This window comes from Macrotis lagotis, chromosome 1, assembly GCF_037893015.1.
Source record: "Macrotis lagotis isolate mMagLag1 chromosome 1, bilby.v1.9.chrom.fasta, whole genome shotgun sequence".
NCBI classification, from domain to species: domain Eukaryota; kingdom Metazoa; phylum Chordata; class Mammalia; order Peramelemorphia; family Peramelidae; genus Macrotis; species Macrotis lagotis.
The window spans coordinates 793,645,924-793,659,451 of record NC_133658.1 but is presented as its reverse complement, the minus strand read 5'-3'; positions in this window follow the sequence as shown (position 1 = coordinate 793,659,451).

The following is a 13,528-nucleotide window of genomic DNA, read 5'->3' as shown; positions in this document are numbered from 1 at the left end:
CAACATTTTAGCATGTCTATTGCAATTGTCCTGAACCTTAGTGAATTTGCTTTAAATGTCATTTATGGGTTGCATCTATCCTACCCACTGCCTGGATTCTAGATTCCAAGAGAGAGACTTCTTTAACAAGTAATAATAATAAAAACAACAAAAATCATAACTGATAATAATTATATACCATTTAAAGTTTGAAAAACACTTTGTAAACAATATTTCATTTGATTCCCATAAAAACTAAGTTAGGTGCTATTATTATTATTTCAGGTTTGGAGAAGGTAAGCAATTTGCCCAAGGTCAAAGTAACTGTCTAGGAAAGAAAGAAGTATTATATTAGACTCTTTTTTTTGGAGGCAATTGGGATTGTGACTTGTGCAGAGACCCACAGGGAGATAGAAACTTAGAAGGAATTTGAACTCAGTAGTTTTTGAATGGAAGTCTAATACTCAATCTGTTATACCATCTCACCTATTCTCTGTAAAAAGGATTGTGGATGACATAGACTTTCTCCTCTGAAGAGAAGGCTTGGCTAGAGAGTCCTTGCCTCTGTACAGCCTGCTTTGCTCCTGACCACACTTTACAAATTCCCGACTGCTTGTCTCTTATCTCAGTCCTCTGGCTTCATCCACATACTGCATCCTGAATCACTCTGCTTTTCTGGCAGTTTTTCAGACTACTCCCATCCAGAAAGTATATGCTATAATCAAATTATCCTTCCCACATGCAGCCCCCATGCCTGCATTCATGATGTTCCCTACCCCACTGCACCCCACCCTATATGTTCCTATTGAAATCCTTTCTATCTTTCAAGATCAGTTCCAAATGCCAGCTTCGTGAAGCTTTCCAACTCTCTCAAGGATGAAGTGATCTCTCTCTCCTCTGAATTCCTCTATGTAAGACTTCATTTATACCTCTCTTTTTACCTTTAGTCTAGTCTACTATGTTCTGTAGACATTTCTGAGTCCATCTCATTTCTTCTACTAACCTTTAGTTCTTTTATAGCAGGAACTATCTTATTCATCCCATTTTTCTCCCATGCAGTAGCTAGTGCAGTTCCATGAATATTTTAAGTATTTAATATTTGTTAAACTTAACTAGCTCTGTGTGAGGCAAGATACCATAATTGGGAATAAATGAATGAATGAACAAAATAGCATTTATTAAGTGCTTGTTATATGGAGAAATCAGGGTTCAAGTTCTGCCTTTGCTGGCTATGTGGCCCTGGACAAGTCCCTTTACCTGTCAATGACATAGGCATCTCTCCAAGAAGGTAAACCCCATAGGAAGTATACATTGGTAGAGGGAGTTTGCTCACAAGGGACTCACTGCCCCCAGTGAAATCACCAAGTCTAGCCAAAAACAAAATGTTGACATGCAGACTAAAACTCAGAGGCCTGACTTGATCAATTCTATTGTCAGGAACTATTCCCTAAGTGTTTTACAAGGTCTCAGCCTTCTACTAAGTAAAAATGTTGTAGGGGAAGTGGGAAAACAAACTTTGGCCCCTGTTCACAGGACTCTTTTTTTCTTTTTTAACACTAGTTTTGTGAAGTCAAACCCACAGTAAACTCCTGGTGAGGAAACTCCCTCCAGTGATGTATGCTGGCAGAGGTTCTACAAATGATAATCATAGAGAGTAGCCTTGGGCTGTTAAAAGGTTAAATGCTAGGGGCAGTCAAATGGTGCAGGACATAGAGCACCAGCCCTGAAGTCAGGAGGACCTGAGTTCAAATCCAGCCTCAGACACTTAATAATTACCTAGCTGGGTGACCTTGGGCAAGTCACTTAACCCCATTGACTTGCAAAAACAAACAAACAAACAAAAAAGACTGAATGCCCAGGCTTACATAACAAGTAAATGTCAGAAAAGGTACTTCAACCCCATTTATTATTTCAATGACTCTGATCATTGGTTTGTGTGTCCCCTCCAGTGATGTGGATCATAAGCCATCTGGTCCTTCTCATCCTGGGAAGATTGTGTTTGCATCTTCCCACAAATCCTCCACCAGGGATCTCTGATCTCATGAACCTTAAAATAAAGTTAAGAAAGGAACATAAACACATATGATCCTTCAAATGATTAGACAAAGTACAATATGGTAAATACTAAAGACATTTCCTAATTCCAAAAAGGGAGAGGTCATTGAGAGTTGTGTAGATACAGGAAGTTTCATGGGAGGAGATGGGCAGTCTCTGTTCTCTATGGTTATAAACAGAGGATGCAAGCTGAGAGGGGCTTGAGATACCTATGGAACCCCATCCATGAGTAAGGGAGTACCTTTGGTCCAGACTCTACTCCTGCTTTCTCATCCCTTCTTTTCCTCCAGACAGATCACAAAGCCGGATAAGTGCTAAGTCATCACAGATAGCTCCAATTAAGAACAAATAGCTGCTTCCCCTGATAGTAGAAGGGAAGCCACCCCATTAGTGGGAACCTAGATGGTGTGGGCACCTCTTCTCTGGAGGAGCAGGGGACGTATGGAGGATGGGGCCACTTCCCTCATCCCCAAAAGGCAACCTGGGCCATTTAATTAGTGTCCCCCGCTTGCTCCATCCAGCGCTGTTTCCCCCCAAGGGACCCTGCTGGGCCTCACATGCTCTGACTGTTATCTTTCAAGAGCTCAGAGCACAGTGCTTTTTTCAGTAACCTCATCAAAGGATAAGGTAGGATTCAGATAAGCTTTTCAAGGAGGAAGTCAGGGTTATAATTTTCAGACACTTCTGAATGTCACCTCCAATTTTCAACTGTTCAGTTCAAATGCCAGTTTGGGGGAGCCACGCAGCCTCAGATATTGAAATGGGCAACCTCTGACCCCGGTCCTTCTACGTTCCTGGTCATCTTAGAGCCTAGCAGATCCCTGAGTTGAAAGTGTTGGAGATGTCTGACTTTATAATAATGCAGTTTCTCAGAAGTGCAAATTACATAGGAATTGGTGCTAAACTCCCCATTAACTACAGAGTCCAAGGAACCTTTAGTTTCCCAAATTACCTGTCAGTTTCTCTGTGACGCCATATAATTCTGCTGCTTAGAAAAAAAAAATGTCCGTAATTTGAAATTTCAGAGAAATTTCTAATTGAATCTGTACCTAACTTTGCAGATTTGATGCTCCCCCATTTCAGAGATGCCATTTCAAGTATTCTAATTACCCCACTCATTTTCCCCCTCCTCCATCCACTTCTTTTTCCCCCATCCCAAAAGGAGGCAGAGATTCCACAATCCCCTTTCTTTTCTTTTTTCTTTTTTCTAGCTTTTGCAGGGCATTGGGTTTAAGTAGCTTGCCCAAGGCCACACAGCTAGGTAATTCTTAAGTGTCTGAGGCCAGATTTGAACTCAAGTACTCCTGACTCCAGGGCAGCACTCTATCCACTGTGCCACCTAGCCACCCCTTCACAATCCCCTTTTAATTCTAAAATCTTTAGGCCCAAAGCTGATTTACATTTTATTCCCCTTCCCACCCTACTTTCTCTAGGTAGGGTTTCTTCCCTCAAGTCATCCAAAGATAACACATTTTTTTAAAATGTTCTAGATTAGGACTCTTCACTTTTTTTAAACTTTCTTTTAGCATCTCAGGACTTAACAGAAATTCTTAGTCTACCTTGCTCTAACCTAAAACCTTTCTTTATTCTTAATAAACAGTAACCAAAGAGTTTGTTGGCCTGGAACCATATCTTGCCTACTTTTCGCCTTTCCCCTATCCAAAAGTTACATAGTGAATAAAATGGAGTTTATTTTCCATTTTTTGCATGTAGTCTTTCCCCTTTGTGGATTATCTATCAGATGGCTTCCTGGGCATCTTTCCCAGCCACCAGTCTGTGTATGTCCAGGGAGGGAAGGCTCATTTAAATATTAGGCTAAGCCAAATATAGACCTGCAAAATCACAAAATAAGAATATTTTAAGGCCACTAGAAATGAATTCTGGATTATCTAATGGTTTGGATTATTCATGGAACTACTTTCCTCCATTAGATGATGAATCTTAGGCAGGAAATCTGAATTCAGTCTAACCAAAATAAATTCTTATTTATCTTGGACATTCATATAAACAATTGATCATGGGTGAAACTGACTCAACATGGATAATAATCATGAATGTTTGCATAATAATATAGACTTGACAGATACTTATTCATCATCAACTTATTTTGACCTTGAAAAATAGACAGAAAATAGACAGTTGTTGATGTTGTTTTTTACTCACTTCAGTCCTGTCTGACTCTTCAGGACCATATTTAGCATTTTCTTGACAAAGATATGGGAGTGGTTTACCATTTTCTTTTCCAATTCATTTTATAGATGAGGAAATTAAGGCAAATAGAATTCAGTGACTTGCCCAGGGTCATACAACTAGTAAGTGTCTAAGGCCAGATTTGAACTTCGTATCCTTGTGTTCTCTCTTCTTTTTTATGTTGGGCTGACTACAGAGACATAGGAGTGAAAATACTAAGAGTCATAAAATGTCTTAGGACAAAAGGGGATGCAAAGAGTTGCCAGACTTAGGATCAAGTAGATCAGGTCTCATCTCATCTTTGACACTTGCATGTGGAACCATGAACAAGTCTGCTCCTGGTCTCTAGACTCTAATATTTCTAAGGGGTAGAGGCCAGAAATTTAATCTCTCCAATTCTCTTTCCCCCATTAATGCCATTGTCCCCCTGCCCCAATCTTGGGGAAGCTTTGCATGTTCTTTGTGTACTTCATTTGCTTGTGCTCTAGAAAGAGACTTGATTGCACATCGCCAAAAAGGCAGAAGAGAGATCATAAGTTGAATGATGGAGAGCAAGAGGGGACATCAGATGCCACCACCCTCATTTTACAGATAAGAAAATGGAGACCAACAGCTATGAAGTGATTTATACAAGGCCCCAGTTGTAATAAGCATCAATGATAATTTTCAAAGCCAAGTTGACAGACTATATTGAAACAGTACTCTTTCCATTGCACTGTATTGTCCAACTTTCCCCTCAAATGGGAAAATGTAATCTTTAAGCCAACACAAATTAATTCAAAAAGTATTTTTGAGCACTGTTATGCACTCAGCACTAATCTTTGCTATACAAACAAAAAAAAATAAACCTTGGTGTCTTGATTGTGGGACTGGCCATCTTATCAGGGAGATAAGACAAACAAACCTACTAGATAGAGTCTAATGTCAAACAGAATGTACCTGAGTGTTGGACTGGATGATATAGACTATAGGTTTACAGGTGTTCATGTTAATAATAATGTTATCACCAAAAATAGGGACTTTTTATAATGATTTAGTTCATCAGTCAAAAACATGTATTAAGCTCTTATTATTTGCCAAACATTTTGCTAAACTTTGGGACACAAAGAAGAAAAAAATAGTCCCTAGTCTCACATAGCATACATTACAATTGGGAAGACAATCATAAAAAAAAACTCTAAAAACTAAAACAACAAAAAACAACTAGATACATGGAATATATATATATATATATATATATATGTATATATGTATATATGTATGTATGTATTGAAAATGAAGGCATTCATAACTGGGAGGGACCAGAAAAGACCTTCTGAAGAAGACAGGTCTTAAATTGAATCTTGAAATAAAGCAGGAAAATTAAGAGACACAAGTGAGGAGATGGAACATTCCATGTGTGGGGTATAGCTAGTAAAAAATGAAGGAGGTAAGAGATGAAGTGTTCAAGAAATAGCAAATTGGGCAATGCTGCTTGATTGTAAAGTATAAGGTATAAGAAGACTGGAATGGTAGAAAGAGTGTGAGTTATGAAAAGCTTTATATAGAGAATGGAAAAATTTCCATTTAAACCTGGAGGTAATAGGGAGCAACCATAGGTCACTAAGGGAGGGAAGAGTAACATAGTCACATGCTTTAGGTAAATCCCTGTGTCAACTAAGTAGAACATTGATTGGAATAGGAAGAGACTTGAGGAAAAGAGATCAGATAAATTGCTATTGCTCCCAGCTAGGATGGTACCTACTTGTAAGTTGTTATTAATGGAGGTTGAGGTTCCTGAACTGCTTAAATTTGGGAGTTCTGAGTTGTAGTACAGCTTAAAAGGTGAACAGGTGTTTACACCAGGATGGTGGACCCCAGACTGCCTAAGGACGGGTGAATCAGCTCAGATCGGAAAAAGCAGGTTCAAGCTTCCAGGCTGATTAGTCTTAAGATTGGGTCCCTTGTGACCACTGTCATACTTTTGAGACTGAAACCCACTCTCAAAAGAAGAAAAAAGACTATCCCAGTAGTTCAGGTGAGAGGTAATTAGGGACTGAACTAGATGGGTGGCTGTGTTAGTTAGGGATATAACTGTGAAGGCAGAATGACAAAAATTTGGCAAGGGATGAGATTAAAGAACAAAGTCAAACATGCAAGCCTGGGTGCCTGGGAAGGTGCTGGTATCTTCCATAGTAATAGGAAGTTTGGAAGGGTGGAGTTTGAGGAGAAAAATAAGGAGCTCTATTTTGGAAATATTGCATTAGGCCTTCCTTGGGGACATTCAGTTCTAATGTCTAAGAAGTAGGTGATGATGAGCTCAGTGGAGAGACCAGAGCAGGATCTCTACATCTGAGAATCATCTGCATGGAGATAATTGAATCCCTGGGAATTGATGAGATCATAGAGCAAAAAAAGGTAGGAGATATAACACAGAACTTTGAAAGAACTCATGATTACTGGGCAAGGTATGAATGAAGAGCTAGGAAAGAATATGGAATGAACAGTCAAACATATAGGAGAGCCAAGGAAGAGCAATGTCACCCCAAAACTTAGAGAAATGTAATACTATTTGCACTTTTAAAAGCACTTTGACTTCCATTACTTTACTTAAGCCCACAACAATAATTTGAGGTAGGTAGTACAAATATTAACCTCATTTTACAGATAAGAGGGGTGAAGTGTCTTCAAACAGAATGTAATGGACTGAATGCCCGAGTTGGGGTCAGACAGATCAGTGTCATGATGATAAATATTTAACAAACAGCTTCCTGAAAAAAATATATATGTACCATCAAATTTTTATGTTTAATCTGTATCATTAACATTTTTTTCCATCAATTCCAGAAGTCTTGACAGTCACTAAATCAATTAATTAAGCTTTGATTTGTAGTATAAATACTCTCATATTGAAAATTAACAATTAGCTCAGATCTTGTACAATTCCAGCTCCAGGACACCTCTGTCTAGACCTGGGTTCTAATCCTATCTTTTATACTTGATCACAGGCAAGTTACTTAGCCTCCATGAGCTTTAGCTTCTCCATTTATAAGACACACACACACACACACACACACACACAGATAGAGAGGGAGAGAGAGAGAGAGAGAGAGAGAGAGTGCTAACATAACTCACAGGATTTTTAATGTGAGTCAAAGGAGATTGAATTTCAACTATAATAAAAAAGAAGGTAGCTACTTTGGTTTTCTGAACCTAGACCTTTTTATAATATGCTATTTCTCCTACCAGATTTGTCTCTTCCTGCCTGATACCCCCTCCTTCTTCTAGTCTTTAATGCCTATTCATGAAAGAAATGTCCAGCCTTCTAACCAATTATACCCCTCCCTATAAAACCTCTAGTCCTTATCCACTTCCTAGAGCTGTCCTGGTACAAGGAATGCTGAAAGACCAAGATTCTCTATCATCAGACTGAAGAAAAGTAGTAAGAGATTAATGTAAGGATAAATCAAATTCAAGGGGCATCATATTGCAGCACTCTTGTGAAAGCCTTTCTCTTGTCATGGCCTGAAGACCATCAAGTTTGAAAGTTTGACAACTGACTCTATTCCTTTCCAACTCTGATAAATAACTGCTCTGCTGATTTTGGGGTGGTGATAAGTGGTGCCCTACTTTTGGAGATCAGCTGCTGTCCTACTTTATGATGTGAATGCCCAGTGTTCTTCCCTTATTATCACTAGATTGTAGCTAAACCACAATCTCCCTTCCCCCTCCTCCTCCTCCCTCATGTGATTTCAAATGAATTAAATAAAGGGCCACTGTTCTGTATAAAATGATCAATGCATTTCTTCTGCAAAACCTCCTAGTAGTGCTACTAGTCCCAAAACTACTGAATAGAATTTTAAATATGTCTTCACAAAGAAACTGAAAATGTTAGGGACAAGAGAGGTATTTTCATTACTTCTGATGTCAAGAAGCTTCACAAGAGAAGGACAGATTGGGAAATAAACAACTGGTTAAAGGGAAATGATGTATGAAAAAGGAAACGTGATTTCTGGACCATGATTATGATGTGCTCTTAGACAAGGTTGGAAGACTTCTAATGAGAGTCAGTAAAATATCCTAGAAGGAACTTGAAAGAGATAGAATGACATACAGATTACCTGATGAGATCAGGTTATGTGGTCCATATCCACTACATTCTAGACTATTAAAAGAGTTTGTATATATGATGGCCATGCCACTGTCAATGATATTTGAAAGACTGGAGAACTAAGTTGATATTGTAATATTAGAGGGAGGCAAAATTCCTGATATTTAAAGAAGGGAATTAAAGTCTGCAAACTATAAGCCAATGAGGTTCATATGGATTTCTTGGAAAATTGCATGATATTAAAATAATGATTATTGACCATTTAGAAAAGCAAGCAATGAATACAAAAAGTCTAGATGGAACTTTAAGAACAAGTCATGTCAAACTAATTTCCTTTGTTGTAAGGATAATTTTTCTAGTAGACAAAAATACTGTAGCTAAAGTTTACCTAGAATTTAGCAGAGTATTTGACTAAATTTTTCATGCTCTTCTTATAGAAAAGTTGGAAAAATGTGAATTAGACAATAGATAGATGGATCCAGATGATTTAATAGTTATTGAGGCTCAAAGTCAAGTTTCCTTAGAGATATAGGTTTGGTTTGATACTGTTTTGCATTTTTAAAAAAATGTATTACATAAAGGCTTATATGGTTTGCTTATCAAATTTGCAAATAATACAAACCTAAGAGGGGTAGCAAACATATTGAATGAGAGTCAAACTCAGAAGGAATTTGATAGGCTAGAAAAATTGGACCAGACCTAATAAGATGAAATTTATTAGAGATAAATATAAGGTCTAATACTCCAGTTTAAAAAAATCATCACCAAGTTAAAAAAAATGGGAGTTGGTTGAGTAGAAAAAAATATTCTGGAGAAAAAGATATAATGTCTTTTGGAAGATTTCTAGCTTTATGTGAGTCAATAATGTAGCAAAGCATCCAATAAGGCATTCTCAGGCTACATTAAAAGAAGAATATAGTTCAGGACTAGGAAGCTCTTCTCTGGTTAAATTGAATCTAAAGTATTGGGATCATTTTGGGTTACTACAGTTTAGGAAGGCTATGTACAGACAAAGAGGGCAACTGGAATGATGAAGTTTCCCAAATTCATGTCATGGGTACTAGTGAAAGCAATTGGGGATATTTTTTGAGAAGTCTTGGGGTGAGATAAGGGATCTTGACAGATATCTTCAAGTATTTGAAAGGCTTTCACGTTAAAATGGGATTAGAGAATCTACTTTACCTCTGAAGAAAACTAGCAGCAATGAGTAGAAAATGAAAAATAAAGGCAAATTTAAGACTGGGTACAAAGAAAAAGCTCTTATTATGGTATTCAGAAATATTACTGACTGCCTTGGTAAGTAGTGGGTTTCCTCTTACTGGAGATCATCAAACAAAGCCTAAATGACTAAGTTGGACTAGATGGTCTCCGAGGTTCTTTTCCAACTGAGATTCTGTGATTCTGAGACTCTTTGAATATATTTTCATAGAGACTTGTGAATTTGATCAAGACAGTTTTAAATGGAAGGGAGAAAATTTCCAACATATATTTGCCATAGTAGATATCATGGCGCACAGCAGGTACAATGTAGAGAGAATAATATCTATGGAGAAAACCAACAATTCCAAGAGAAAATAACCAAGAAGAGAGGCAGTAATAAAATGAATGGCTTCATACATCTATATGGAACTTTACAAAATATCAGCCATCAACTAGAAATCTTAATGCAAAAAGGGAAATTTAACCTCTGAGCTTTCACTGAGATAGATGAAATGTGCCTGGAATTTAGTTATGAGAAGGCATGATTTATTCCAAAGAAACATATACTAAACAGCCTTCAAGTCACTAAATATTTATTAATTGTTTACTGCATACAGGACAACAAGAGCCAAACATTGGAGAAAAAAAGACAGAACATCAACATACAAGCCCTGCTTTTAGGTAGCCTTCATCTGGGGGTTGGGGACAGGAAACATCTTCAGTCAATAAGAACTTATTACCCTCCTATTGTGTGCCTTGTGTTACACGGAAAAATAATGAAATAATCCCTGCCCTCAAGAAGCTCACATTTTATTGGAGGAAACAAAATGTACAAATAAATAAAAAGTAAATGATAAATATATCCAGAGTAGTTAAATACAAAGTAATTTCCCTAATTAGGGGAATACTTTTCACTTGGAGGAAACTTAAAAGTTGTTTTTCTCTCTATTTTTGTATAAATTTTTCTGTTTCTGAATTTACTTTATTCTTCATCAACTCTCAAAGATTTTTGCATTTTCTCTGAAACTATTTCATCATTTCTTACAGCACAAAAATATTCCATTGCATCCATATTCCACAATTACCCTAGCCATTCTTCAACAGAAAGATTCTCTCTGTTTCAATTTGGAACTATGGTGAAAAGAGGTGCTATAAATACTATTGTACATATGTATTCTTTTCCTTTTTATTATTATTTGGAGATATTGACTTACTGGTAGTACACCTAGATCATAGAATATTCAAAGTACTGTAACATTAATTTCTGTATCAATTCATTGCTCTACCACCGGTGTAGTAATTTGCCTATTTTCCCAGTCTCTCCAATGTTTATCATTTTCCTATTTTGTCATCTTTGCCAATCTGATAAGTTTGACAGGTCCTCAGAGTTGCCTTAATTTGTATTTACTTAATTATTAGTGATTTAGAACGTTTTCCATATGATTATTGGTAACTTTATATCTTCCTTTAATAACTGCTTTATCAAATTCTTTGACATTCATCTACTGAAGAATGCCTTTAGTCTTGTTCATATAAATCAGTTTCTTATATATCTTGGATATGAAGAACTTTATAAGAGAAAAATGCTGTGAAGATTTTTTTTCCTCTTAATAATTATCTCACTGTGTGGCCTTGGGCAAGCCACTTAACCCTATTGCCTTGCAAAAACTAAAAAAAATTTTTTTTTAATTTTGAGTTCTAAATTTCTCCCTTCTTCGATGTATTCCCCTCCCAACAGAGAAATCAAACAACTTTTCACCTAAACATGTGAAATCTTGCAAAATATATTTCCATATTAGCCATATTGCAAGCCAAAAAGGGAAAAAAAGAGAGAATTATTGTTCAGTTTGCACTCAGAATTTATTAATTCTCTCTCTGGAGGTGGATACCACAGTCATTGTTCAGTTATTCCCCAACTGATAGACTTCTCTTCAATTTCCAATTCTTTGCCTCCAAGAAAAAAAATGAAAAAAGGAACTATTTTTATCCTTTTCCTTTTTCTTAGTCCTGGTCTTACTGAGTCAAAGTTTATACATAGTTTTATAGCCTTTGAGGTATAGTTCCAAATTGTTCTCTGGAATGTTGGATGAGTTCCCAGCTCCACTAGTAGTTTATTTGCTTGCCTATTTTCCCATATCCTCTCCAGCATTTGTAATTTTTGATAGACTTGAAGTGGTACCTCAGAATTTTTTTTAATTTGCATTTTTCTAATCAGTAGAGATATAGAGCATTTTTTAGGGGTTTTTTTCAAGGCAAACATGGTTAAGTGACTTGCCCAAGGCCACACAGCTAGGTAATTATTAAGTGTCTGAGACCAGATTTGAACCCAGGTACTCCTGACTCCAGGGCTGGTGCTTTATCCACTATGCCACCTAGCTGCCCCTAGAGCAGTTTTTCCATGTGACTATGAATATCTTTGATTTCTTCTGAAACCTACCTGATCCTATCTCTTGACCATTTATCAACTGAGGAATGATTCTTATTTTTTATAAATTTGAATCAGTGCTCTATATATTTGAGAAATGAGATCTTCATTAGGGAAACTTGCTATAAATTTTTTTGATATTACTTCATTGTCTATGGTATCTCTTAGTAAAATATAATTTTCCTGAATATTTTAATTAGTTCTATTTTTCTTTATAAATTAAGTCTATTTTTTTCTTTTTCTTTGTCTGATATCATGTTTGCTATCCATGCCTTTTTTTTAGCTGAGGCATAAGAGATTCTGCTCCATGTCCTTATTTTAACTCTGTCTATGACTTTCTGCTTCAAGTATATCTTATAAACAACATATTGTTGTATTCTAGTTTCTAATCCATTGTGCTATTTGCTTCCATTTTATGAGTGAGTTTATTGCATTTACAATATAGTTATGTGTATTTCTCTCCATCCTATTTCCTTCTGTTTATCCTTCTCTCCTTTTCTCTTTCCCTCTTTAAAAATTTATTTTACTTCTGACTACTGCCTCCCTTAAACCATACCCTTCCTGTGTCATTCCCTGCCTTTTTCTTATCCCCTACCCTTCCCACTGCTCTACTTGGTTAAGTTAGATTTTTAAACTTAACTGAGAGTGTATACATATGTAAATAACATATATTCTATATATATAATATATATTTACTCGATTTATTATGTTTACCCCCCTCTCTCTTTTATATATATATATATATATATATATATATATATATAATATATAATATATATATATTGCTCACTCTTTGAACTAACTTGGATGATAGGCAGATTCAAGTATTGGTATCCTTTTTAAAAGTCATATAATTTCCCTATTCTTTCTCTCCCTTCTTCCTTTTTTCAGTGCATCACTTTCATTTTTTTAAGATCATTCCAACATAATCTGTTTGTACCCATACCCTTTGTCTATGTAGATCCTTTCTAACTAAGCTAATAATGATAAAGTACTTAGAAGTTACATGCATCATCTTCTTATATGAGAATATAAAGTTTAACTTCATTGAATCCCTTATGATTTCTCTTTCATGTTTGCCTTTTTATGCTTTTCTTGAGTTTTGTGTTTGAATGCTAGACATTCTATTCAGCTCTGGTCTTTTCATCAGATGTTTGAAAGTCCCTATTTCATTAAATATTCATTTTTCCCTGAAGGATTATATTCAGTTATGTTGGATAGGTGATTCTTGGTTGTATCCTAGCATATTTACCTTCTGAAATGTCATATTCCAAGCCTCCATTCCTTTAACATGGAAGCTACTAAATCTTGTGTGATACTATCAGCAGTTCCATGATATTTGAATTTTTCCTTCTGGCCATTTGCAATATCTTCTGCTTGACTTGGGAGCTCTGGAATTTAACTGTATTATTCTTAGGAGTTTTCATTTTGGAAGCTATCAGGAGTTGATCATTGAATTCATTCAATTTCTATGGATCTAATATATAAGACAATTTTCCTTGATAATTTCTTGTAATATAGATGCCCAGGTTCTTTTTTTGATCATGGCTTTCATGTAGTCCAATAATTTTAAAATTATTTCATTATTA